The 25,141-nt window shown below is 41.3% G+C and overlaps 1 protein-coding gene across 4 annotated transcripts in view; it reads left to right on the top strand.

The window, feature by feature from the left end:
* The window catches only part of AUTS2 (activator of transcription and developmental regulator AUTS2), a 1,185,039-nt gene that overhangs the window by 40,696 nt on the left and 1,119,202 nt on the right, over positions 1-25,141 (top strand). The gene's annotated exons all lie outside the window — the stretch shown is intronic.

The raw sequence follows: 25,141 nt of genomic DNA, 5'->3' as shown, positions 1-25,141 counted from the left end.
TTTTTTTTGGACATGGCACTTAGTCGTATCAGAAGGACACACAAGTGATTTAGAGGGAGGATCTTAGAATTTGAAGAGTCTACCTGTTTCATTAGGAGGCACAGTGCCTCATGTGGTGACATGCAGTCCCATGGAACAGAACCAACAGGAGTCATACATCTTATCTTTTATACAGACTCAACATTTTCAGTAATTCTGTTGAAACAAACTCTAAAAGAAATGTAGACCTGTGAAACCCATGAGTCAGCCTGACCACACTCCCCCCGGCCCCCCCAAGGCTTGCTGCATCTCTCTGCACTGAAGAGATTGAATAGCTGCATTAGGAGACAGGTGTCAGACTCCCTCATTGTTCAAAATTCAGTTCTGAGTTAAAGGTTGTTTTTTTGAGGGGGTTAGGGGTGATACTGGGGGAAGGGAGGAGTGGAAAAGAGACTTACAGCCTGGGGCTCCTGCTGTTCTCTTAGGGGATTTAGGACCTGTAAGAACAAGTGAGATCTCCCAATGGCAACACATAAATAGCAATGACCCTTAATTGAAAGGGAGGAGACCAAGTGAACCAGAGGCCAGGACTTTACAGTGATGATTAGTGGCCTGAGGGTGTCAGCTGAAATGGTCTGGATTTTTTTTTTAAATTCTAACTCTTTCCCATCCCCCATTGATAAAACTAAGTAAGGTGTGAAGAGGATGGTCCCTGGGTGGACTGGAATTTCAGAGAGGAAGGGCCCCCAAACCTTTCTGAAACTAGTGTATAACAACCTGACTGCTACCTGCAGTTTGCCAATTACCCAATTATGACAAATTTGCACATTAAAAAAAAAAAGTAGGCTGCTACTATTCTTCCTTATACAAGGATTTTAGTCACTGTACATCTTGTGTCTTTAAATAATGTATTAGGAACATTTTCAAGTCTGTAAGTGCTTTTTTAATGAGAGTGTGAAGATTTTAATGGGACTAGATTGCTTTTCATGACATTTCAGAGTGACTTAATTGTAACAATGTTGAGAGGCTGTATTTTAAAGTTTGCTAAGTATGTCTGCTGTGGATTATAGTCAGACACTTACAAGGACGGATGGATGGATAGTGGAACCAGATAGATTTTTCCTCACTACTTTCCTCCAGATATTTGCTCTTTGGAAATATGGTCACAAGAAAAAAGGTACAGGTCAGGGCTCTCTTTAATGTTTTAATTTTAAGTGGGAACAGAGGCCAATACCTGAGGCTGGCGGGGATAGTTTGAGACCAGTTCTTTACAACTTACTTGGGCAATGATGCTTGTTGGACAGCATTTATTTCTTTTTACAGAGCCAAACACCAGAATATCTTTGTTCATACTCGCTTGTTAGTGCCTGAACTCTCTTCTTGGCTTAAAAAAGTACCTGTCTTGTGTCTCGTTTTTTTCAGATATTTTAGTGTTTCTTAAATATTACTACCAAATAACAGTGTACTTTTTAAAGGATAATTTCAGACTCTTTGTGAAACTTTATTTTTTTCTTTACAGCATTGACAGGTCTTTACAACATTCATTCTGAATTGAGTATTACGGTTCAGAGGTCTTTTCCTGCATAAATGCTTTTAGGATTCTAGAACCTGTGGCAGACTTCTCAAAATTAGATCAGGTGGTCAGACACTTTCAGCCCTACTCTTAGAAGGGGTTTGTATTAGTTTCCTAGGACTGTGATTGCCTAACAAAGTACTCTTTTACTTTTGAAAATTTACTTAGTTTTTTTGGCTGCCCTGAGGCTTTGTTGCTGTGGCAGGCTTTCTCTAGTGGTGAGCGGAGGCTTCTCTCCTCTCTAGTTGCACTGTCCGGGCTTCTCGTTCCAGTGACTCCCCTTTGGGTAGCGTGGGCTCTGGGGTGCTCAGGCCTCGGTCGTTGCAGCTTGTAGTCTAAGTAAGGGCAGCTCAGTACTTGTGGTGCGTGGTCTTAGTTGCCCCGCGGCGTGTGGAGTCTTCACGGATGGATCAGGATCAAACTTGTGTCCTTGCATCGGTGGGCAGATTCTCAATTGTTGTACCACCAGGGAAGTGCAAAATACTGCTTTAAAAACTTAATGTAACAAAAGTGTATCCTTTCACCCTGCTGGAGGCATGAAGTCTGACATCAAGGAGTCAACAGGGCCATGCTCCCTCTGAAACCTGTGGGGACATCTTGCTTGCCCTTCCTAGCTTCTGTGGTTTGTCCGCAGTCTTTGGAGTTCCTTGGTTTGCAGCTGCTCCACTGTGGTCTCTGCCTTCCTCATCACATGTGTTTTCCCTGTGTATCTCTGTCTTTCTTTAAGGACACCAGGCATATTGGATTAGGGGCCCACCCTATTCCAGTGTGACCTAATCTTAACTAATTACATCTGCAATGAACCTATTTCCAAATATGGTCACATTCTGAGGTACTGAGAGTTAGAATTTCAAGATACCTTTTTTTTCAGGGGATACAAATTCAACCCGTAACATGGTTATACTCTCAAAAGCACCTAGGAGATTCTGATGGAGGCTGCACAGGTTTGCAAAGCATGGTTCCTGGCCTGCTGGCACAGACAGAATTCGCTTTGAGCTTTAAAGCAATTATACATATATATTTGTTTCTGTGTGTGTGTGTGTGTTTATGTATATGGTTTAAAGAAGAAAAATAAGCTCCCAAATCATGTAATCACCACCCAGCATAAAAAATAAAACTTTGTACTTTTGAAGGCCTTGGAAAGCCTCAGATGTTTGTTTAAAATGCAGATTCTCCTCTGAGGGGTGAGGTCGGAGACATTCTGAGCAGCATGAGGATTAGAATTATTCAGTAACTTTTTTTTTAACCACAAGGTGTGTTTTAAGTTCTAGAAAATTTAACTTTGGAGTGGGATGGGTGTTGTTTTTTAATATTACAGAATAGAAAAGCTGAACGAAAATTTGGTAATTCTTTTTTTTCCACAGTGTGGTGGGGATGTCATTACTTCCTCTTCTGTTTGGCATGGTTTCCTGGGGAAAAAAAAAATCTCGCCTATAATTTTCTGAATTAGTTTAGATCTGTGGTTTAGAGAGGTTTGTGAGAGGAAGGTGTGTATGTGTGAAGGTAAGAGTTCTGTTATTGATGATGTGTCTCACATTCTTGTCCTTCTCCTGGGAATTCTGTGAAGATTAATATCTGCTAGATCATTTTAAGTTTGCAAAGTGAGTTAAGTTTCCTGGGGGAAGTGTTACATAAATGTAAATAAATTATGTAGCACCTGAATTTGGTTGTTCATCATTTTTTCAGTGTGTTTTAATTAAGAACTTAGCACTATTTAAGTTGGATGGGTGGGGAAAGACCTTAATCACTCAAACATGGTTAAATGTAGGTAGGAGCAGCATTTAGACTGGAACCCAGGAAGGAACAAATGAACAGGACTTCTTCTGGGTATCTGTCGTTGCTGAGTCGAGCTGTGGGTTAATGTCTTCTCCCATGGTTCTGTTAGAACCATGGCCCCCACAACTCCCCTTTTAAAGTTGGTTTACATACTTTCAGATTCTGTAGACCTTTCTAATTTTCTGAAGTGAGCTGGAAACCTTTTTTCTTTTTTAAAACCTTTTTTTCCCTCTAGTTTTATGGAGTGAGCTGGAAACTTTTTTTTTTTTTTTAAAGGAAGCGAGTGTTTCACTCTGTAAGCTACCCAGGGAGCAGGGAGGCAGCCGTGTTGACTTCTGGTGCTTGCAGCCCGTCCGGCTCAAACAGCTGGCTTCCAAACTGCCACCTTCTGCCTGTCACATAGAACTTTATCTCTCAGTAGGGGACAGCGTCCCAGGACCACCGAAGAGTGGAGAAAGGAAACAGTTGCCCACACCCTGCGGTCCAGTTATGCCTCTTTGGTTTGCTGTGTTGTCAGAGTCTCATCTGATGTTTATTTTCTTGCCTTGTTCCTCTGTGAACAAAGAGTCACCTCATTATCCACTTTCCCATGGCTGACCCCAAACTTGTAACCTTCTTCATTCATTCACCATGTCTACTGAGCATCTGCTTGATGCTGAGTAGTAAGTGCCTGTGAATTACGCAGAGTTCTTGATGCTGTGGAGCTGCCTAGTGGATGACACAGACATTAAAACAAGTCAAAACCAATAGCCAAATAGGTGTAATAGATGAGGGGTAAAAAGGACAATTGCAGGCTCTTAAAATATACAAGGGACCCGAGCTTCTCTGTGGTGTTTTAAAGAGTGACATTTCAGCAAAATCTAGAACGATCACTGGGAATTAGCAGGGAAGAAGGAAGAACAGGGGAACATTGTCTTCTAAGAAGTACAAGGTGGAATCGTTTTTTCTGTTCCTTCCTGTCTACTCTTTTCAGTCCCTACATAATCTCTTGTCATGGCATGATTTCAGCCATCCAAGTGGGCTGGTAACTTTGCTACACTTGATGGTTGGAGGTCAGGAGCTACAGGAAGGGGCTGGTAGTTAAAGCTGAACATGAATTAGACAACAAGAGGTGGTGTAGTAGTCTTGTTTTACTGGTGTGGTTAACCCGTTAAATTTCTTGGCATACTGTTTCTCTTAAGTTGTGCTCTGGTGACCTTTTTGGAAGCCCATGTTGTCCTGCCAACCCTTGTATGTCTGGGATGGGTTAAGGGGTTGGGAAGAAGGTACACATGCCAAAGGAAGTCCTTCTTGGCACTCTTTCTTTCTGTAAGAGGTAACAAAGTTGTAATATATCTTTTTAGGTATCATTTCTCAAACTTCTGACATCAGAATCACCAGGAAGCCTGTTAAAATACATATCTTTCATAGACTTTCCCCCAGACCTACTGACTTAGAATCTTAGCAGTAGGACTCCTGGCTGCCCTCAGGCAGGCAGGTTCTCTCTTGAGAACCTCTGGGTTATTCTGACTTTAAAGATGAGGACTTGCATCGTTTCAGCCCCACTGGGCCCCTGCTTGATGACCCACCATTTCTCATCATGAGTATCAGTTACATAATTTGAAGGGCCCAGTGCAAGGTGAATGTGCAGAACTCCTTATTAAAAAAGTATTAACAAGTTAAAGAGGGCCACAGCCTAGCATTAAGCCACGTGTGGCGTCCTCCTGAGCGCAGGGCCCTGGAAGAGCGCCCAGGCTGCGAGCTCGTGAGCCGGCCCTGCACACCACTTCCGTTTGCCCTCTTAGAGTGATCTGTTTATGGCTCCCCGTGCACCGTGCTGTTCTTTGCCTTTGTCCCTCAGGTCTCCCTGAATGAAACGCTATTTTTCACCTCCTCTTTCTCACCTGGGCTCACCTCAGTTTTCTCATGGACTTATTAGAGTCCTGTTCACCGCAAGATGATGTCCTTTGAGGGCTTGCTGCTCTGCATCCTTGAATCCCCTGCCGTTAGCTGAGGCTTTGCCGCTGCTTCCTCATCAATTTGCTGAATAAAATACTTTAACCTCAATACTTTTCTTAAAACTTAATTAGGTTACAGACCACTGGGAATGCAGATCTGGTTCAGAGGGAGGTGCTGGAGGCAGTGTTATGTGAGGAGCCAGGGCTGCCTGGGCGTGACTGGTGTCAGTGCGAGGACGTCTCTGGCAGGTTGTGCCTCGTTCGTGGTCGACATCTTTGGTAGCTGTTATCTTCCCTCTGATAGTTGGGGTTTCCTCTCTGGATCTCTCATTGACCTTTGAGTTCTTGAAAATAACAGCTTTTCCGAAGCCATTTCAGTTCAAATGTGCTGTTGGTAGAGCGTGAGGAAAAGTTTCTTGTGGTAGAAATGTGACTGTTTTGCTCAGAGGTAACTGTTTGAAACTAGACATTCCTGGATTGTTTGAGGCACTATGTTCTGGAGAATTCCCCAAAGCTGGAGGCACTTGGTAAGTGAGGTTGTGGCTCTGCAGTCAGAGAATCAGTCCCTGCTGCTATGCTTAACAGGACTGACTATTCCTGCCTTAACCAGAGGTAGGCATTTGGGCAAGAGGTCTGTGAAACCTCTTCCTCTCAAAGATGGACTAGCAATTAGAAGTTTGGAGAAATTAGAGAGCATGTTCAAGGTTGATTGAGATATTTGGTGCCTGAGCTGGCACTGGAATCCGTGATTCCTGTTCCTCTCGAGGCCTCGGTAAATATTTGTTCAAAGATTGTTTTATTCTTCCTTTGAAGATTATCATCTGGCCTTGACCTGATGCAGTTAATGGAATGAATTATGTACTTCTTTTTTGAAATTGTTTCAAGGAGTTAAAGTGGACAGATTGTCTGAAACAGTGCTGTCCGATTGAAATATGAGTCACACATGCAATTTAAAAGTCTTTAGTAGCCACATTAAAAAGTAAAAAGACATGAATTTAACTTTAATAACTTAATCCAATATATAAAAAATTTTTAGTCATTTTGATATGTATGCATATATGTATATATTGATTTGTTGTTGTTGTTGTTATTTAGTCACTAAATCCTGTCCGACTCTTTTGCTATCACATGGACTGTGGCCCTGACAGGCTTCTTTGTCCATGGGATTCTCCAGGCAAGAATACTGGAGTGGGTTGCCATGCCCTTCTGAAGGGGATCTTCAGTATCCTTCTTGGCAGGCAGATTCTTTACCACTGAGCAACTGGGAAGTCTGTATATTGATATATTCCTATGTGTATCAGTATAAGAATATTGAGATATCTATGTCTTTTTTCCCAGTGTAGCTACTGCACTGGACAGCGCAGGTCTAAAGTTACTAGCTGGTGCATTTAATTTTTATTTTCTCTGCTTTTTAAGGCTGCTTTAACCCATTTTAGTTAGCCCGTGAGCTTATTACTGGTGTGATAAAATAGCTCAGGAAATGAGGGTCTGGGATATAAGCTAACTTATTAGTTAGCATGCCAGTTGTACTGGTCAGTTGAACTTAGAATGCTCCAACATGGATTTGCTGTATATCTCTATCTTTGTGTTGGGGAGAGTGCTTGCTTTCTCTTAGGGGACAGAAACCACCTCGTGTGGAGACCTGCTGTCAGTCAAGGAGAATCTCTCTGCTATTGAGCAGCCTCTGTCTGCACAAAGAGCCTCCTGCTGAATTTTTGCAGATTTTTGCTCCTCTTGGAGCTGGGAAGGAAAGTGTGAGTTTTTTTAGAAAGATTGCTGATCAACATGTGAAATCTTCCTCGGGCTGTATAATTAAAGTCTGTACATCAAATAGATCCTATAATCATTTCTTAGCCTAAGCAGATTATAGAAGCTAGCAAATTAAGGCATCAAAAGATCCACACACAAAAGATCCACAAACATCAGGTTTGCCCTCATTTCTAGATAAAGGCTAATATGTATATGGTCTGCGGGGTGTGATTTGAATGGAAGTTTTCCCTTCATTTTTTAGATCACTGCTCAAAGTCTACTGACAGAATACAGGGAGACAGCCTTGATTAGATTAGACCAGATTGGATTAAATCAAATAGTTAAAGCCTTTGGAGCCTCTAGCTTGTAGGAGACACCATAATGGCCTTCATAGCGTCCCTAAATCCTATTAGGTAAGTTAATCTTATTGAAGAATTTAGGTCTGCATAAAGTAGCATTGCTCTTTATGGGGTGGTCTCCGGCTCTTAAGGTGAGCTGATAGTAACTTTCTTGGAATAGGTTGGTTATGTAAGTTTGGGGCAAGTTATTCTAAACAACTTGAAAGTAGATACCTGCAGTTGATAGAATATCTCTTGTTGAAAACTAGTCTGTCTCCTGGCTGCTCTTTGGCATGGTTGCTATTAGTGTCTGTTCCAGGGATGTTTTAAGCCCTGGTCTGGGGAAAAATGGGCTTCACTGGTGGCACAGATGGTAAAGAATCTGCCTGCAGTGCAGGAGACCCAGGTTCTATCCCTGGTCACAAAGATCCCCTGGAGAAGGAAATGGCTCCCACTTTCAGTATTCTTGCCTGGAGAATTCCATGGTTAGAGGAGCCTGGCGGGCTGCAGTCCAGGGGGCGCAAAGAGTCGGACACAACTGATTGACTAACACTTGGGGGAAAGAGAGTCAGGAGAGATGTGTAAAGAGTTGTAAAATCAACTGCTGTGGCATATGGGGATGGATTGATAGGTGGGAGCTTTATTTTTAAGCTTTGTGAAATCATCTTTTATAGCCTGTATCCGTTTTAGAGGTTGTCATTAAGAATCATGTGCTGAGTATATAGCATGGTTGACATATTGTATTAAATGTTGGGAATAAAATAAAGAATTTTGGAACTTGGGAGCTGGAAGCATCTTTGAGATTTTTCTGGCTGTGTTTGTAGTTTTATTATAAGTTTAAGTTGGCTCTTGCCTGTTTCTACAGATGCAGTGACCATATTTTTCTGAAGTAAAACATCTTTTTGTCACAAATTTTTTTTCAATTTTTAAATTATGGACAGGCAAAGTTTTACAAAGGCACATAAATTGTGTCAGATTTTATCTTAGATTTACTATCTTTTGGAAAAAGAAGAGAGTATAAGAAATTGAGACTGTCCATTTCTGAGTGAGTGCTTTACTGCATCCAGTGAGGACTAGTGCGACTATTGGGGGGGAAGAAAAAAGAAATAAATTAGACTTACATCTTTGTTACATGTGGTCTAGTTAGACATAGACAACTTTAAGACCCAGAAGTGATTATTACATACTGAACTGGCCTCCAGAGATGCAGGAGATTTTTTTACCAGGCATCTTTAAAGATAAGTTGCATAGTGCTTCAGCTAGGAGCTGAGCGGCCACTACTGAGACCCACCGAGTTAATTGGTTTGCAGGCAGAATGTGAGGCATCTGATGTTGCGTCTGGCTCCTCAGTGAATAACCATGAGAAGGTCCCTATATCCAAGGGCTTGAGAAGACACTCTGGCCTGGGAATTTCACTGCTTTTGTGGCGTGTGGACTTCCTTCTTGATAGAGCCTAGGGGACTTGTTAGCTCTGCGCTCTGCTTGTTCCTGGGTCAAGAAGTAAGTTAAGCTCAGTTCTTTTTAATTTTTTTAAAATTTATTTTATTTTTGGCTGTGCTTGGTCTCCGTTGCTATGCGTGGACCTTACGTTGTTGCAGTGAGCAGAGGCTACTCTCCAGTTGCTGTTTGTGGGCTTCTCTTGCAGAGTGTGGGCTCTAGAGCGTGTGGGCTTCTGCAGTTGTGGCGCATGGCCTTAGTTGGCTTACTTGCCCCTCTACAAGTGGAGTCTTCCTGGACCAGGTATCAACCTATGTCCCCTGCGTTGGCAGGCAGATTCTTAACTACTGGACCACCAGGGAAGTCCCTCATTTCTTTATTTAACCCCTCTGGTAGGGGCAACTCTGCATCTGGGTTCTGTGAAAGATTAAAAAGAATTTCAGGTGTGGACCAGACATGAGTGTAAAGAACAGTTATGATGGATGAATGGTTTTGATTTGCTTTTAGGAAGGAAAGTGCAGCTAGCCCTTTGGATGAAGATAATATCTCTTCAGTCATCCTCTGTATCGAGTGTATGGTATTCTCTGCCTGTATAGCACTTGTATTTTCAAGAGCTGGGGTCATTGACAGAACACTTCTCACTCTTGAGTTTCAGAGCATAGCATGTGCATCTGAAGCCAGAAATGTAATTTTCTCTAAGTGTACTAAGCATTACTTTAATTCTCCTTATAGTGCATGCAAGTGCTCATGCAGTTGTGGGTTTTTTCATGCTCCTTGAAGAGGAATCACCCCGTTTGTACTTTATTGGTTCTTGATTGCACACTTCTCAGGGTTACCTTTGTTAGGAAGTGGCCACTGGAAGAGTGTGTGCTCATTTTGTCCTTCTGACCTTTACTCCTGGGCTCCCCTGACCCTGGACTCACCCTTTCTGCACTCTCATCAGCTCAGCTTTGTTCTCCTGGACTTCTTGTTCTTACTCTGTGAAGGAGATGTCCTTATTTCTCTCCATCTCAACTTAGTGTCCATTCTGTTGAGGCAGTTCTAAGATGGGAAGAGGTTGGGAGGGGATTTGAACAAAGATTGGATCTGGTTAGGAGAAGTTTATAAAACTTCTATATTCAGTGCTAATTGTTTTCAGATGCTTTGAGATCACAATAGGCTTTGGTGGGAGACCTTTGAGAGCAGCTTTTACCAGTCATTAGACAGACCTGTCTGCTTTTTTTCCCTGTCCCGTCTGTTTTTCCTGTCCAGTTTGCTTGGAAGAGCCTACCACATCTTTATAAACTCACTCATTCTCCTCTTTCAAAGACTTCTTGACTTCCTTCTCACATCTGCTGCTCCCAATCTTGCTGAGTCCCTTCGGGAAGGAGGAGAAGCCATCCTGTCTGTAATTTACAGACCCTTCCTTGTGCTGCCCCAGAGCTTCACAGAAAACAATAATAATGCTAAGGCTTACTTACATACTTAAAATGTGCCTAGCACCTGACAAGCGCTTTCCATGGATTATCGCTTGTAATGAAGTCAGCCCGATGAAGTCCGTGTGCTGTCACTGTCTTCGTTTTATATATGGGAAATCGATGCTTAGAGAGTTTGGTAATATGCCACTGTGTTCACAGCTGGAATCAAGTGATGGAATCAAGATTCAAACCAGGTAGCCCAATTCCAGGGCTCACGTCCAACTCCTCAGGGAAGGACTGGGAGTTAACAGCCAAGAGAGCTATGCTCATGGCAGCTTTTTAAAATCTGAGGTATCTCCCTTTAACACAGACCTGAACACTCATGGTCTTTTTACTTTCATTTCATTCATTAAGTTGGGTGTTCTCCTTTGATCTTTGATGGTGGTAACTATGTGTTTTAAAGAGCCAGAAAGAAAAAGGTTAGAGGTGGACTTTCTCAGCTATAGCTCCCCTTGACTTCAGTCAAATAGCAGGACTTCTGCCGAGGAAATAGGCGCTAAGTGCTCTTGCTTTGAAAAGGTTAGTTAATTGGTAGAGGTTGTGTTTCTGTGGTTAATTTGTGTTCCTGTCTTAGCCACACGTGAGTGTCCACAGGCATCGAGTGTGTTGTCCAGCAGTCCCATAAAACAAGGCTTGCTTCAGCTGGTACCAGTTGGTGCACCTGAAAGACAATAGGGAAGCTTGTTGACCATTTGGCACTTCAAATTAGAAACTGTAAAACAATAATACAGACGTGAAGCAAATCCTCCAGTTAATGAAAAAAAAAATCTACAATTGTGCTTTGTGACTGAGTGCAAAGTCACAACCGGCTGCTTATACAACAAAGCAAACACTTCAGAATTTTGGCAGCTGTTTTATACATATAAAAAGCTCTAGGCTCTGGATTAATTTGGGGGCTGTCATATTTGAAAAGAAAAGAAGAGTCAGTCACTTGGCTTTCTTGTTTTTTATAAATTCACAGCAATGATTCTCAAATCATAGTCCCTAAGCTAGGAAGTATCAGCCTTACCTGGGAACTTGTTAGAAATGCAGATTTGTTTTTTGGGTCCCACCCCAGGTTCACTTAATCAGAAACTGTGGGGGTGGAGCTCAGCAATTTATGCTTTAACAAGTCCTCCAGGTGATTCTGATGCTCTCTCCAGTTTGGGAAACACTGGGGAGTGGGTAGAGTATTTGGGGGATAGGCAGGGGAATCTGCTTTTGGGTCACCCATAGGTGAGCATTAGGCTTTTGACCAGAGGTTGGACAGCTGGCCTGAGGGTATATGAAGGCCCACTGCTCTCAGGAATGTGGGGGAGCTGTCTTAGGGAAGGAGCTGTGCCTTTTTGGGGAACGGATTAGGAGAGAGGGTTTGAACTGTGGCTTATTACCAATTTGTAAGGAACCATTTCAGTATTTCATTCGCCCTCTGAGCTGTGTGGTGCAGTCAGCTCTCACAGGCCCAGAGTGTACGGGCAGAGGAGAAGAGACTTGGGGACAGAAAAATCTAAGCCCATCTTATTTCTTAGGCCAAGCCTTTGAAGGGCTGCTGATGCCATGGACATTACAGAGGGAAGTTTAGGATGGGAGTAGGGTGGTGGCAGGACAGATTAGTTCTTTGTCCATCTCATCCCCTATCTTGTGTCTTTGCCTCCAGCTTTCTTGGCAGACAGGATTTGTTTAGTAATTTTCTTGGGGCCTCCTGACAAACGGCTCCTCTGCCCCTTCCCAACTGTGTGGTGACCGCAGCAGGGACACAGGGTCATTTCAGAGTCATTAGAAGTCCATGCACAGCTGACCTCTAGGTCTCTTGGAAAGCCCTCTTGGGAAATAAGAGCTTGTCACCAGCATGAAATGAGTTCTTGACTGGTGTTGCCGCAAAGGCTCAGGTTCCTCACACTCCTTGAATAGCTTGGTTGACTGACTGTTGAGGACAAAACCTGATAGAAACAGAAACACCCAGCTTGCAGCTTCTTGGTTTTTGCCCAGGTTTTAAGACACTGCTCACATTTTAAAATTTATTTTGTTCACATTTTTTCCTGCCTTTTAGACCAGTGAGTTTTGTCATTCCTTAAACAAAAGGGGGCACAGGATTGCTGGTCAGTGAGTGTGTTCTGTTCAGTCACTGTCAGCACAGGAAAGCAGCGAGGATAGAGGGAGGAATGAGAGAGAACCCCTGTCCTCCCCAGCCTCCGGACTGATGTCTGGGAGAGGAAAGTGACCAAGAAAAGCACAACCCAGATCCTGGGTTCACTTGGTTCCCTGTGTTCTCAGGTGGGAGAATTTGTTTGAATTCCTGACTTTGATGTTGGGTCATAAACCCAACATCAGGATTTTTTTTTTTTTTTTCCTCCTCTTGGGGGAGAGAAAATTTGTATTACCAAAGGTACTTCAAGTAAAGGACACTTCCAAGCCAGATGCAATCTCATATTAAGATACCAGAATACAGAAGCCTGCTGTCACATTAAAGCAGGATCTTAGCTAGTCCATGAAATCTTGGATCACTAAGACATCCAAGGGGGGTAAACTAGCTGCCAACACATCTGGAATTCTGTTGGAAACTGAATGTTTGGACCATTCATCACTGTGAAGACTTGTTTTGTACTTTAAGGAACTTGTGGCCTGTTGGCTCTTAGGAGGTGGTAGTTGTTGATTTTCCTTTCATGCGATTTTCAGGGCTCATGGAGAAGTCAAAAATTCATACTGGAGCATCTGCCTTCCTGGAAGTCAGAAAAGATAGTCCTTCTGCCAGATGAGTGGATGGGGTGGGATGGGGTAGAAGCCTTTAGCCACTTGGATTGTCTTGAGTGGTGTGGCCTTACTGTATTGGGACAGGAAGGCTGACCCACTGTCATCTGCAGCCTGCCTGCCCTTCATCTTGGTTTAATTAAATACACAGCTGATGATGTCAGCCTGCCTCCTGGCTCCCTCAGCTTCCCCCTTGGAAGAAAACATCCGGGCAGACAGTTGTGACAATTAAAGCCTCAAGACCCAAGCTTTGTTTGTTCTGAGGTAATTAAAATAAATCTGCCTAAATACCTCCAAATGCAGATAAAACCTAGTGCTGATTAGAGGTGACCCTCTAATAAACCTGATTTGATTAGGCAGAACCAGTGGGGTGCAGGCAAATATTTGAGACTCTGGCCAACCTGATTATTCCATTGACCTTTCACTTGGGGGGAAAAAAACCTGTTTGATTCTTTCTATCTCAGAGTACTTGAAAACTATTACCTGTGACAACTAAAGGACTTTGGTGAAATAAATAGGCAAGACCTGTGGACTTGACCTTAAGAGTCTCAGTCAGCTACCACCTGGGACATGCTTGCTTCCTGGCACATCAATGGAGAATGGATTTTGCCGGAGGTCCTGGCCTGGGACACTAATTAAAAAGGACGTCCTAAAACGCACCCAGGCATGTTCTGATAAAGTCTTAGCAGATGTGAGTGGTGAAGGCTTTTTTTTTTTTTAAAGTCACAGTTTATTTATTCAGGTAACTTTTAGCAGTCTGTTTTGTATAGAAAAAACCAACATAGAACTGCTTTAGTGTTTACTGCCAGTTTAGGAGAAATTTCTATAATTGCTTTGTCTGCTGGCCTCTGTAATATGGGGGCACTCCTCTCTTCGTATTTATCACATTGTGCTCTGATTGTTGGTTTACTTCTCTTGTTCCATCTTGGAAAACAGGAAGAATGTTTAGTTCTTCTTGATAGCTGCCCAGACGCCCATCATCACATTGGGCCAGGTAAGGGGACTGGCAGACTGGCTCATAGGCCAGACTAGGGCACTACCTGTATGGGAATGAACTAAGAATTTTTTTTTACATTTTTCAATGGTTGAAAAGAAATCAAAGGAAGAGTATTTCATTACATGTGAGAATTATGTGAAGTTCACCTTTCAGTGTTCATAAGTACAGTTTTATGGAACACGGAAGTATCCATTCATTTGCATTATTGTCTTTGGCTACTTTGGCACTACAACAACAGAATTGCATAGTTGCAGCAGAGACCTTATGCCTGAAAATAACCACCTATTTACTATGTGGTTATTTTATAGAAGTTTGCCAGTCCCTTTCTTATTGTATATTGGGCATATCATAACTTCTTATTGTTTGAGTTGTTTCATATACAAATCTGAGTTACCAGATAGGATTATTGTGATCCTAAAAGTGTTCATTGACTAAGTGAATGAATGACTGATTGACCTATATCTCTTGTGATCCTTTTGTAACCTTAGGTGTAGGTCTTAGCAGTGCTGGTTCACTTCTGAGAACTAGATAATTATTTAGGATTTCTCTTCTGAGGAACTTAAAGAGTTGTGTTAGTCCTTATTAACTTTGCAGGTTCTGAACCCATTGTGTGGGATGCAGAGACACCAAAAGTTACCCACGGTTAAACTGGCCAGGTCGCACAGTAAAGGAGTGGCATGACTTTTCATGTGTTCACTTTTTTTCTTTCTTTGCAGAGGCCGTTCTTTGTGATGAAAGACAATTCATATAAGCCCGAGTATCTCCATGAGCAGACTACTGCTCAGTACTGTATAAAACATTCTTAGAGATATCAGTATCTTTGTTTGTGGGGTCTTCAGTTCATTACCACGAAAATTCATTTAGAAAAAATAAATCAATGATTTAAAAAGTAAGCACTGCAAGAATGATGGCAATTACCAATTGTGAACATTGTGGCCTTTGAGAACCGCTGTGAAATTGTTTAGTGAATTAAATTATTATGCTTTTGATATTCATAAATCTACTTTCATTGCTGTTAAGGAATATGTTTTTGTAGGTAAAGTTTATTTTTAAGACACTAATGTTCTTAGGTAAAACAAAACAGCAACTGGCAAATATACAATGGCCTTGAAATCTGACTTTTTTTTTTAGAAAATGACCAATGCCAAATACAAGTCCATTCATATGCAGTGGAATTGGAAAGCATTGGTGTGTGTGCGCGCTCAGCCATGTCTGACTCTTTTTGACTCCATGAATTGTAGCCTGCCAGGCTCCTCTGTCCATGGGATTCTCCAGGCAAGAATACTGGAGTGGATTACCATTTCCTTCTCCAGGGGATCTTCCCAATCCAGGGATCCAATCCATGTCTCTTGTTCCTCTGCATTGGCAGGCAGATTCTTTACCAGTAACCCCTGCCTCCCCATTGGATGCCCCAGGGGCATTGGAGTATTTAGGAATAAATTGAGAAATCAGTACCTTATAGATAATTCCTAAATTGGCATGGTCTGCTGGAGTTTGAGAGAACAGAGGGATTTGGCAAGGAAGGGGAAGGAAGGAAGTTTAGGAGATACACAGAGTAAAGAAATATGGATCAAAGCTATCCTAGGAATCTTAGGAAGCAGTGTTTTCCTCAGAACAGCTCCACTATACTCACTTACTGGGTATCCACCATGGGACAGTTACCTTTTATACATTTTACCAGTTTTACAACAGTCTTGCATATAGGGATAATACCCCCATCTTATGGATGGGAAACAGGTTAATTGGCTTGCCTGAGGTTTTTACAGTTACTTGCCCACAGAGCCCATTTTAAATCCAAATCTGTCTGGCTCCAGCCCCTGTGTTGTTTCTGCCTTTCCACAACGCCCCTTTGCTTGTTTCCTGGAGATCTCATCATTGAGAAGAGGCATAAATCCAACCTGAACCATACCTCACCACTTTGTGAAAGTGAATCACTTTTCCATTTCACTTATACTCTTTCTTTTCCTTTCCTTTGTGTGACATCTTTGATTTGTGAGCTTCCCATGTCCTTTTTTATGTTAACTATTTTGATCAATATCAAGTTGATTTTGGTACCTAAGGACTTCAGGTGGGAGATTAAGTACGGTAACAAAAACTCGTGGAAAACCAGTGTCCACCTGATTGAAAAGCTGTTCCGTTTGTCTTGGGTGGTGTGTTCCTCGGCACTCCAGGGGATTCTCAGAGGAAGAGTTGAGAAACAACATTCCAGGCTTAGAGTCCACATTCCTTGGGTTCTGTTGGAGGACTTCTTGGCATCGTTCAAAGGAGCCTGTGTTTTCCTAATTTTCCATCCTGGGCCACCTGTGTTCCCTTTCACGCTGTTTTCCTTTTGTACCTATGTCGTTGGTGCTCGTGGGACTTTTTACAGAGGCTTTCATCATTTATACTGCAGAGTTTTATTGGAGTTTTTCATTTAAAAATTTGGAAGTTTGACACAGACTTTAATTTATTTATTTATTATGTGTTTAGTACTGAACCTTTTTGGACTTTATGGTGGTATCTAGGAGAGAAAAAAAATTAATCCAGGCAAATTCTAGGTAGAGCCAGGAGGCAGAGGGCAGAGGGCGTACAGTGGATGGAAAGCCATTTATTATTGATTTCTCAGCATGCAGATCCTGTCAGTAAATTTAGAATTTACTTATTTGGGAGCATAGTTCTATAATGTCAGCCAGAAGTTGATTTTGAAAAAGATGCTCACTTGGATGTGGCCAGTGAGCCAATGCAAGGAAATAGTACATTTTTAGTTTTCAGCCTCAGTTGCCCAGTTGTTCAGTAGCTAAGTCGTGTCTGATTCTTTGCAACCCCATGGACTGTAGCACTCCAGGCTCCTTTGTCCTCCACTGTCTCCTGGGGTCTGCTCAAATTCATGTCCATAGAGTCAGTGATGCTATCTACCATCGCATCCTCTGCCACGCCCTTCTCCTTTTGCCTTCAGTCCTTCCCAGCATCAGGGTCTTTTCCAATGAGTTGAGTCTAAACTAATGGAGCTTTAGCTGCAGCAGCAGTCCTTCCAATGTATATTCAGAGTTGATTTCCTTTAGGATTGACTGGTTTGATCTCCTTGCAGTCCAAGGGACTCTCAGTCTTCTCCAGCACCACAGTTCCGGAACATCAATTCTTCAGTTCAGTTGTGCAGAGAATATATCAATAGAAATAGCATTAGGAAGTGGGCAGTCTGCAAATCAAAGCAGTTGACAGGAATGCCAGCAGTCTAGGAATGCCTGGTGTCTTGCATAGAGGAGACTGATAGAAACTGTCTTTCCCTGCCCAAAGTTAGCACTCGTCTTTCTGCAGAGAATTCTGTGTATGCGGGCAGTGTTTCTGATCTCCAGAAAAATTGAGGAGACAAAACAGGAGTGAAGATTGCAAGTCTGGAAGGATTGATTGGTAAGGTACAAAGGTTGATAAAAGACCATTTCTTTTTTTCTAAAATTTATTTTGTAATTGAAGGATAATTGCTTTACAGAATTTTGTTCTTTTCTGTCAAACCTGAACATGAATCAGGGCTTCCTTGATTGCTCAGCTGGTAAGAATCCGCCTGCAGTGCAGGACACCTTGGTTTGATTCCTGAGTTGGGAAGATAGACTGGAGAAGGGATAGGCTACCCACTCCAGTAATTCTTGGGCTTCCCTGGTGGCTCAGCTGGTAAAGAATCTGCCTGCAATGAGGAAGACCTGGGTTTGATCCCTGGGTTGGGAAGATCCCCTGGAGAAGGGAACAGCTACCCACTCCAGTGTTCTGGCCTAGAGAATTCTTTGGGTTGCAAAGAGTCAGACAGGACTCAGCAACTTTGACTTTTCAACATGAATTGACCATAGATATCCATGTGCCCCCTCCCTCTTGAACCTCCCTCCCGTCTCCTCCTCTTCCCATCCCTCTAGGCTGATACAGAGCCGCTGTTTGAGTTCCCTGAGACATGCACTAACTCCTGTTGCGTCTGTTTACTTCTGGTAGTGTAAGTTTCCATGTTACTGCTTCCATGCATCTCCACCCTCCTTTCCTCTCCCCATGTCCGTAAGTAAAAGACCATTTCTTGAAGGTGAGCTTGTTTTATCAAAATATAATAAAATGCTAAAGAAAAAGAAGTTGAGTCAAATTGAAAGAAATTTTAAAAGGGAAAAATCTGAAAGGGTTTAATTTGAAAACGGAAAGCCTTGTCCTTTCCGTTTCGTTTCCTATTCTATAAACTAGGGTGTTTCGGAGATGGAGCAAAACGTTTGAAACCTTTCCGTTCACCATCTTCTGGTGATCAATTTACTCTTAGAAACACAGGTACTGTTTAATACTGTTTAGGACCTCAGCCATCTGGTGCTGGTAGTTCCCCCCCCCCGCCAATATCGTATGACCTGCTTCTACAAATAAATTGTGGATTAACTTGATGAGGTTAGCAACTGGTGTGATAACTTCTTAGTATCTCTAGGCCCTGAGGTCCATGACCAAGAGGAAGAGAAGCTACTTTTAAAATCCTGAAACTTGCATTGTGTTTTCATGGTTTCACTAAAGAGAGCGTTCATGATATGAAAGGTTAGGATTATAGCCTTGTCTAGAATTACGGCCAGTGCTGTCCTTGCGAAAGACAGAAACACGCTGCTGTGCTCCATGTATGTTTGTGTCTTTGCTGTGAAAGATGTTCTGGGTCACGTCTGTCTCTGCCATTTACTTGTTAACTTTGAATGGTGCTTCCCAACCACTCTGTGACAGTGTCATTTTAACTTGAAATAGCATGAGGGTTAGGAGAAAGAACCTTGTGACTGTGAAGGGGGATTCTCCTGGGCACCTGTAATTGCAGTGATTTGAAATGCTTTCACAGATTTGTTGGAGAGGGTAGTTTTTCTTCTTTATTTGCTCCTTTTATCTTGTTCTAAAGCCAATATTACCTCCCCTCTGACATACACTTACTATTTCTTCCTTCCTCTCTCTTTTTTTCTTCATTAAAGAAACCCTTCCTGTGAAGGATCAAAGGTATTTAGGGCTGCTGCTTCTTTTTTTTTTTTTTTTTTGTTAATAGTTGATTTGACTTTTTAATACGGTGTGAGGGATGGGAAGGGGCAGGGCCGTTTTGTTTCCATTGCTTCCTGGGAGAGTCAGCCGTCTTATTACATGAGAGAGAAATGTTCTTGGCCTTATTTTCTCATTCTAGGCGTGTTCTGGGTGTTGCTGGTGGTGGCAGTGACCTCTTCTTAGAGCAGGGTCCTCAGCACTGCTGACATTTCGGGCTGGCTGTTTATTGTGTTGGGAGCAGGGAGTGTCTTGTGCAGTGTTGGATATTTAGCAGGATTTTTGGCCTCTGTGTCAGTAGCACCCCTGAAGTAAGATCACCCTGGTTGTAATCCTACCTTATAAGAAAAGAAGTGCCCTAGAAGCAGCAGAGAGCCACAAATCTCTTAGGGCTGGAGCTTCATTTTGATGCTTTGGTATATTGAAAGTACCTCTCAAATATTGGTGGTAAGGGTGTAGTTGTATAGTTGAAATTCTTTTGTAATCTGTAAATATCATTTTAGCTCTTATCTTCAACTTCCTAGCACTAGTAGTGCGATATGTTATTTTTCCTTATTTTCAAAATGAGGGAGTTTGTAGTGACGTTTAGTAATCTCACAGGTCTCTCCCAACCCTCACATTTTTATGATTTTAGTTATAAAGCAAATCTTACTCAGTTATAGAACTTCAGAGCTAAAAGTTTATTTGTCATCGTTTAGTCCATTCCTGTTAGTTCTATCCAGTGTGGTTTCATAGGATCAGGCCAGAAAAAACAGTTGCTTTTTATACATGGACATTATTAAACACTCATATTTCGAGAATTTATCAGAACAGACTTTTATAAAAATGATTACTTTTTTACTGACTGATTGGAATTCAAGTGATTGACTGTCTGAATTTTAAATATGTCTGTTGTTTGGGATTAGGCTTTTAAATGTTGATGTTTATTTTAGTTAAGTTTCATACTCAGGTTGGTATTTGTACTGCCAAACAGCTTTATGCTCTGCTACCTTCATGAGGGAAACTGACTTCTTAGAACACCTTGGCTGATACATTGGACTTAAATTGGTAAGGCTTCTAGTCCAACTGCTTTTTAAGTATAATGAAAGTAGAGAACTTTTTCTTTTGGCCTGAATGAAAGGTGGTTAAGAGGGAAATCTAATACCTTTTATGGATTTATATGGCTCACATGAGGTTGCCCAATCAGAAATAAGAAGATACACACCAGATGTGAAGGTACCAGCTAATATAATTATGCTGGAGATCATTTTCACCATATGAGGGTTGAGGTACATTGAACTTATTTCTTCATCTCTAACAGGACTTAGTATAGTTGCTTACATTTGAATCAGGAGCCGAGATTAAGTACCTGTGTCTGTGCTTTTACTAGAAAGGTTGAGTGGTGTGTACCTTTTGTATTTCTGGAGCTTGATAAACTATAAATCCTAGAGTATTCAGATTTATGGCAAGGCTTCAATGGATGGGAATGTGTATTCTACTGGAAGCTAAGAGTGGCTCAGTGTACTTCTTGGGGGCTCTTTCCTGGAAAATCAATCTGAAGGTGTCGTCAGACACAGTGCTGTTCTTAAGCCTTATTGGAAATAACAGGTCTCTTAACCTGTCCTAAAAAGATAATTTTGCATGCTTTAAATATTCAACAAAGGGCGTGAACCGTGCTTACTTTGGCAAACAAATAGATCCCAAAATGAATCAAGCAAATTGTAATGTGGAACAAATTGAAACACTTGAGGATTTGTCTTAGATGTTTAAACTCATATTTTATCCTCCATGTCTTCATAATACCCTCAGAAAGCAAAGAATCTTTTGGAAATGGCAGTGAAAGGGCAGTATTATCTCAAACTGCAGTGTGGTTCTGGACCTGGTCCATGGGCTATCTTTCCTTTTACTCCTGGCCCTGTAACAGCCAGAAGAGAGTACTTAAGGTGTTTATTTCACGAGGGAAGATTTTTACAAAGAGCAGTTTTTAATGAAGCATGGCACATGGCATCATTATCATTTCTAACACAGAGAACTCATTTTCAATTTTGCTATCAAAGAAAAATGACAAATAGAGAATGTAAGAAAAACCAGATGGACTAACTGTATTAGGAGCTTAGTATGCATATTTTGTGTCACATATTAGCATTCATTAAGTCAAAAGGGAAAAAAAATGAGTTTTGCCTACATGCATTAAACCAATAAGGCTGGCAGAGTTCCAAGCTAGCTCTTGTGGATTAATTGTTTTATAACTGTTTTAATTAAAATTGTTCAGTATATGATTAACCTAAAAGTTTTAATTTCCACAAAACTGTTGAACAAATGAGACATTAATATTTTACATTAACCATGGTGATATTTCTGCGGTTTCCAGAGCAACTGCTTGTTCGAGTAAACCAAGAAAAGTGGTAAGGTGGAAAGTGCTATGTCTTGTGCTACAACCAAGAAAACCTGCAAACAGAATAACTTAGTGAAAGTACAAGGTTGTTTGTTACACTGAAAATTCTTTAGAGGGGCATTTGGGAAGTCAGCCTCCCCACTCCCTGACTATCAGTTTATAGCTGAGGCCCGGTAATAAATTGTCATGTTGAGGAGGTTAACAGTGTAACACGGCAAGAATGAGTTTATTTTGTCTTTTGCTGCCATTCGGCTTCATAATAGTTTTGGTGTACCACATGAGATGGTTGGTTTTCAAGGGTTTGGCCAGTAGGGCCTGTGAATTTATTGACGTTAAGTTCTGTGGTTTTAGTTTAGGTGATAGGTACAAGTGTTGGTTTTGTAATCAGAGGGAAGATAGGAAAGGTTTGGATGACTCATCTCTTATTTTCTTGTGTTCTTAAGGTTGGCACCAGGCTGACTTTGGAAAAACACAACCCATTTTGCAAATGGTAAAACTGAGACCCTGTGAAATGTCATTATATATATCTGTGGCTCCTTCAGTATACAGATCTACATTTCTCTTACTTGTTCTCCTCCTCACTTATGCTCCCATTTTATTGTGTTTCAGTTCATTAGAAGATGGCTTTCTTCTCTTCTTTTCTAAGCCTTTTTTACTCTGACTTCACTTTGTGGCTTAAGGTCATGGTACTATGTAAATTCAAGGAGCTGGTCGTATTTGAACTCTATAGGAGCATATTTTAAAAGATAAGATGAATACTGCTCAGTGGAAATGGTAATGACAAAACTCAAGTTGTTCTGACTGTCCAGAAAGTGGTAACTTCTTTAGGGTCCTAGGCTGAGTTCAGGTGTTAAGTTCTATGACAGCTGATACAGGATTGTCTTTGCAGCATTAGCTGTGCAGAGGCTGGGGTGCAGCCTCTGAACACAGAAATACATCTGCCTTGAACGCACTTAGTCAGGGGCATGTGGCATTTGGTCTGTCCAGAGTTCAGCCCTGATTTGATCTCTGCTTTACCTTGTCCCATCGTTTCTTCCTAGTACCATAAAGTTCTCGGTGCTAGCCTTCCTCTCTGTCCCATATAATCACTCTCCCTCCCAAATTCCTTCTGTTTAGCTTTTTAAGCACCAGCTTTTGAACAAATTATTCATATATTCAGTATATTTGAAGTAGTTAATAATCAGAGTATACTCATACATTTAATGGTTGTGTAATTGTCTGTACAAGTTGCCGTATTTGCCAGAAACCAGCTCCTCACAGGTGATTTTCAAGATAAATGGTTTATCAGGCTTGCTACTATCTGTTCATTTCTTTAGGCTCTCTTGAGTTCTGTCACTGCATGATGTTAGATCATTAGAAATGCGCATACCTGGACTGTATTATGTTGGTGCTTCAGAGGATTGCCATTATGGAGTTAGAGTGCAGTGTCTTTCGTAAACGGAGAGTAAGAACACTCAATTTAAGAATCCTATATTCTCAGGACATCCCTGACGGTCAAGTGGTTAAGACTGTGCTTCCAATGCAGGGGATGTGGGTTTGATCCCTGGGTGGGAAACTGTAAGATCCCACATGCTGCATGGTGAGGCCAAAAAATAAAATTCCATGTCCTGTGTTCAAAGAATGTCTCTGTCGTTTGAAAAACCTTGAAATGAATCTGATATCTTAATGTTATACACACACATACACATATAGGGAGAGAGAGAAAAAAAGTGAGAGAGAGAAAAAAAGAGTGAGAGAGAGACTGCTTTATCTGTCTGTTTTCTTCTTTGACAGTTTGATGCAGGAAAAATTTTCTTTCCTCTTACCAACATCTGCATTCTTTTAACCCTCAAATGTTACTTGAATAATGAATACTGTGTAATTAGGTAAGAGTACTTTTGCGCTTCCCAGGAAATTCCAAACTTCATTCAGTAACCAACTTTAGATACCCCAAGTCCTTGGTGGTCAGTTCCTATTACTCTTTTGCTTGGTGAATACTGTTTTTCATCTACTTTTTAAGAGGTTTTTTGTTTTTTGTTTTTTTTTGGTTAAAAATGGTCTTTTTAGGCTAAGGGTACGTCTGTACTGGAGACATGCATAGTCACTTCACCACTTTCCTCATAAAAGGGGAACAGTAATAGGAGTCAAGTATATGGTTTTCCTGACCTATAAGATATGAACTTCTTGCTCTTAAGACAGTACATGTCTAGCAAGAAAGAGAAATGGCCAAAGAAGGACTTTTCAGGAATACCGAGAGTGGGAATAGCAAGATACTTTCATTCTACCTGTCTTCATTTCTTACCTTTATAATGTGTTCTCTGCTCCCCTGGGTCCCATTTCCAATCCAGGGGCAGTAATGACTGTGGAGGTAAACCTCCCAGCTTTGAAGTCACCTATTTTCTTGATCATCTCTGCAGCCTGCCTTCCACCTCTGCCCCTCCATAAAAAATTATGCTTGTACTGCTCTTCATCAGCTACATGGCTACGCTTCTCTCATTTGTTTTTCTCATGCAGCAACAGCCTTCCAAAAATACCACCAAGGATAATAATCCTTTTGCTGTTCAATACATCTTTTGTCTGAGGTTTAGTTACTGTCGCAATTGATGGCATGCCAGCTGATGGTAAGCAACAAATGAATGCTTAAATAGTGTGTAATTCAACAGATGTGCCAATCCAGGTGATTTTTCCAATAGCAGCCACCACACACTGAGTGGAAAGAGAGCAGTAACTGAGTGTACAGTGGGTTGTTCCAGATGTTCTCTGGTTTTAGCTAGCTCATTCCTGGTGATTATAGATTGACTTATTTTCCCTCTGTTCAGTTTTTGTAACTCTAGTTTGCTGCTTTATTTTGGCTTCCAATTGGGGATGTTTAAGTTTCAAATAACGAAGAAAGTTGTGATGATAACACAGCTTTAGTAACTTCCAATGATTGTCACCAAACAGTATTTTCTGGGAGTCTCAAGTGTATAAAACTCGTCTTTGTAAGTGCACAGATGCATACCACACCCTCTGTCAAAGCATAGTGATTGTGACTGGCCCGCTTTTAATGTTACTCAGGGAAGGGAGCGAGCTGTCTGTCGTTCATTACTGCACAGTACTTAAATGTACAGTCTGATACATCTTAGCACATAGCAATCTTTGTGAAGATATCTTGTCAGTGAAGGTAAGTAAATTCTTCTTTTCCATGAACCTAGCAGCCAATTTGCTAAGCAAATTGTAATTTGTAAAACTGTTGTTGAATTACTTTGTGGCTGGTTATGTCACTTGACTAGAAAAATGATGCTGACATCGTCAGCTTTAATCCTATGCTGCCCATCTTTCCTAACTTATGGTCAGCCATATGTTTAGACCAGATGAGGCAGGACGTATGGTTGGATACAAGTCCATTCTTGGAAGAGATTTTAAAATCGTTTTCTACTAAAAGTGTGAATTAGGTTTCCCCCCCACATAGTTTCATACCTGTAGCAAGAACCTGCCATTTTTTCCCTCTGATCATATAAATATTAATAATAGTTTCTCAGCAGTAATGATTAACATAAAGAATCAGGAGAATAGGGGAGGTGGGTGGCAAAGGAGTTTTGATCATCGGAGGACACATCAAAGGCCTTTAATGGACTGTAAATGTTTTATTTCTTAACCACGACTGTGGTTACAACAGTGTTCATGTTGTTATTCTTTTGGAAAACATACATGTTTTATGCATTTTTTGGTATGTGTAATGTTTCACTGTGTATGTGTATTTACTGGATAAAAATATGGAAATACCAAGAAAGCAGAAAGCAAAAATGTTTTCTTTAATCCTCTTATCAAGAGATAATCC

Source organism: Cervus canadensis, chromosome 32 (assembly GCF_019320065.1).
Source record: "Cervus canadensis isolate Bull #8, Minnesota chromosome 32, ASM1932006v1, whole genome shotgun sequence".
In the NCBI taxonomy this organism is placed as follows: Eukaryota; Metazoa; Chordata; class Mammalia; order Artiodactyla; family Cervidae; genus Cervus; species Cervus canadensis.
Note: the sequence above shows the minus strand (reverse complement) of the source record. Positions and strands in the feature narration are given on the sequence as shown.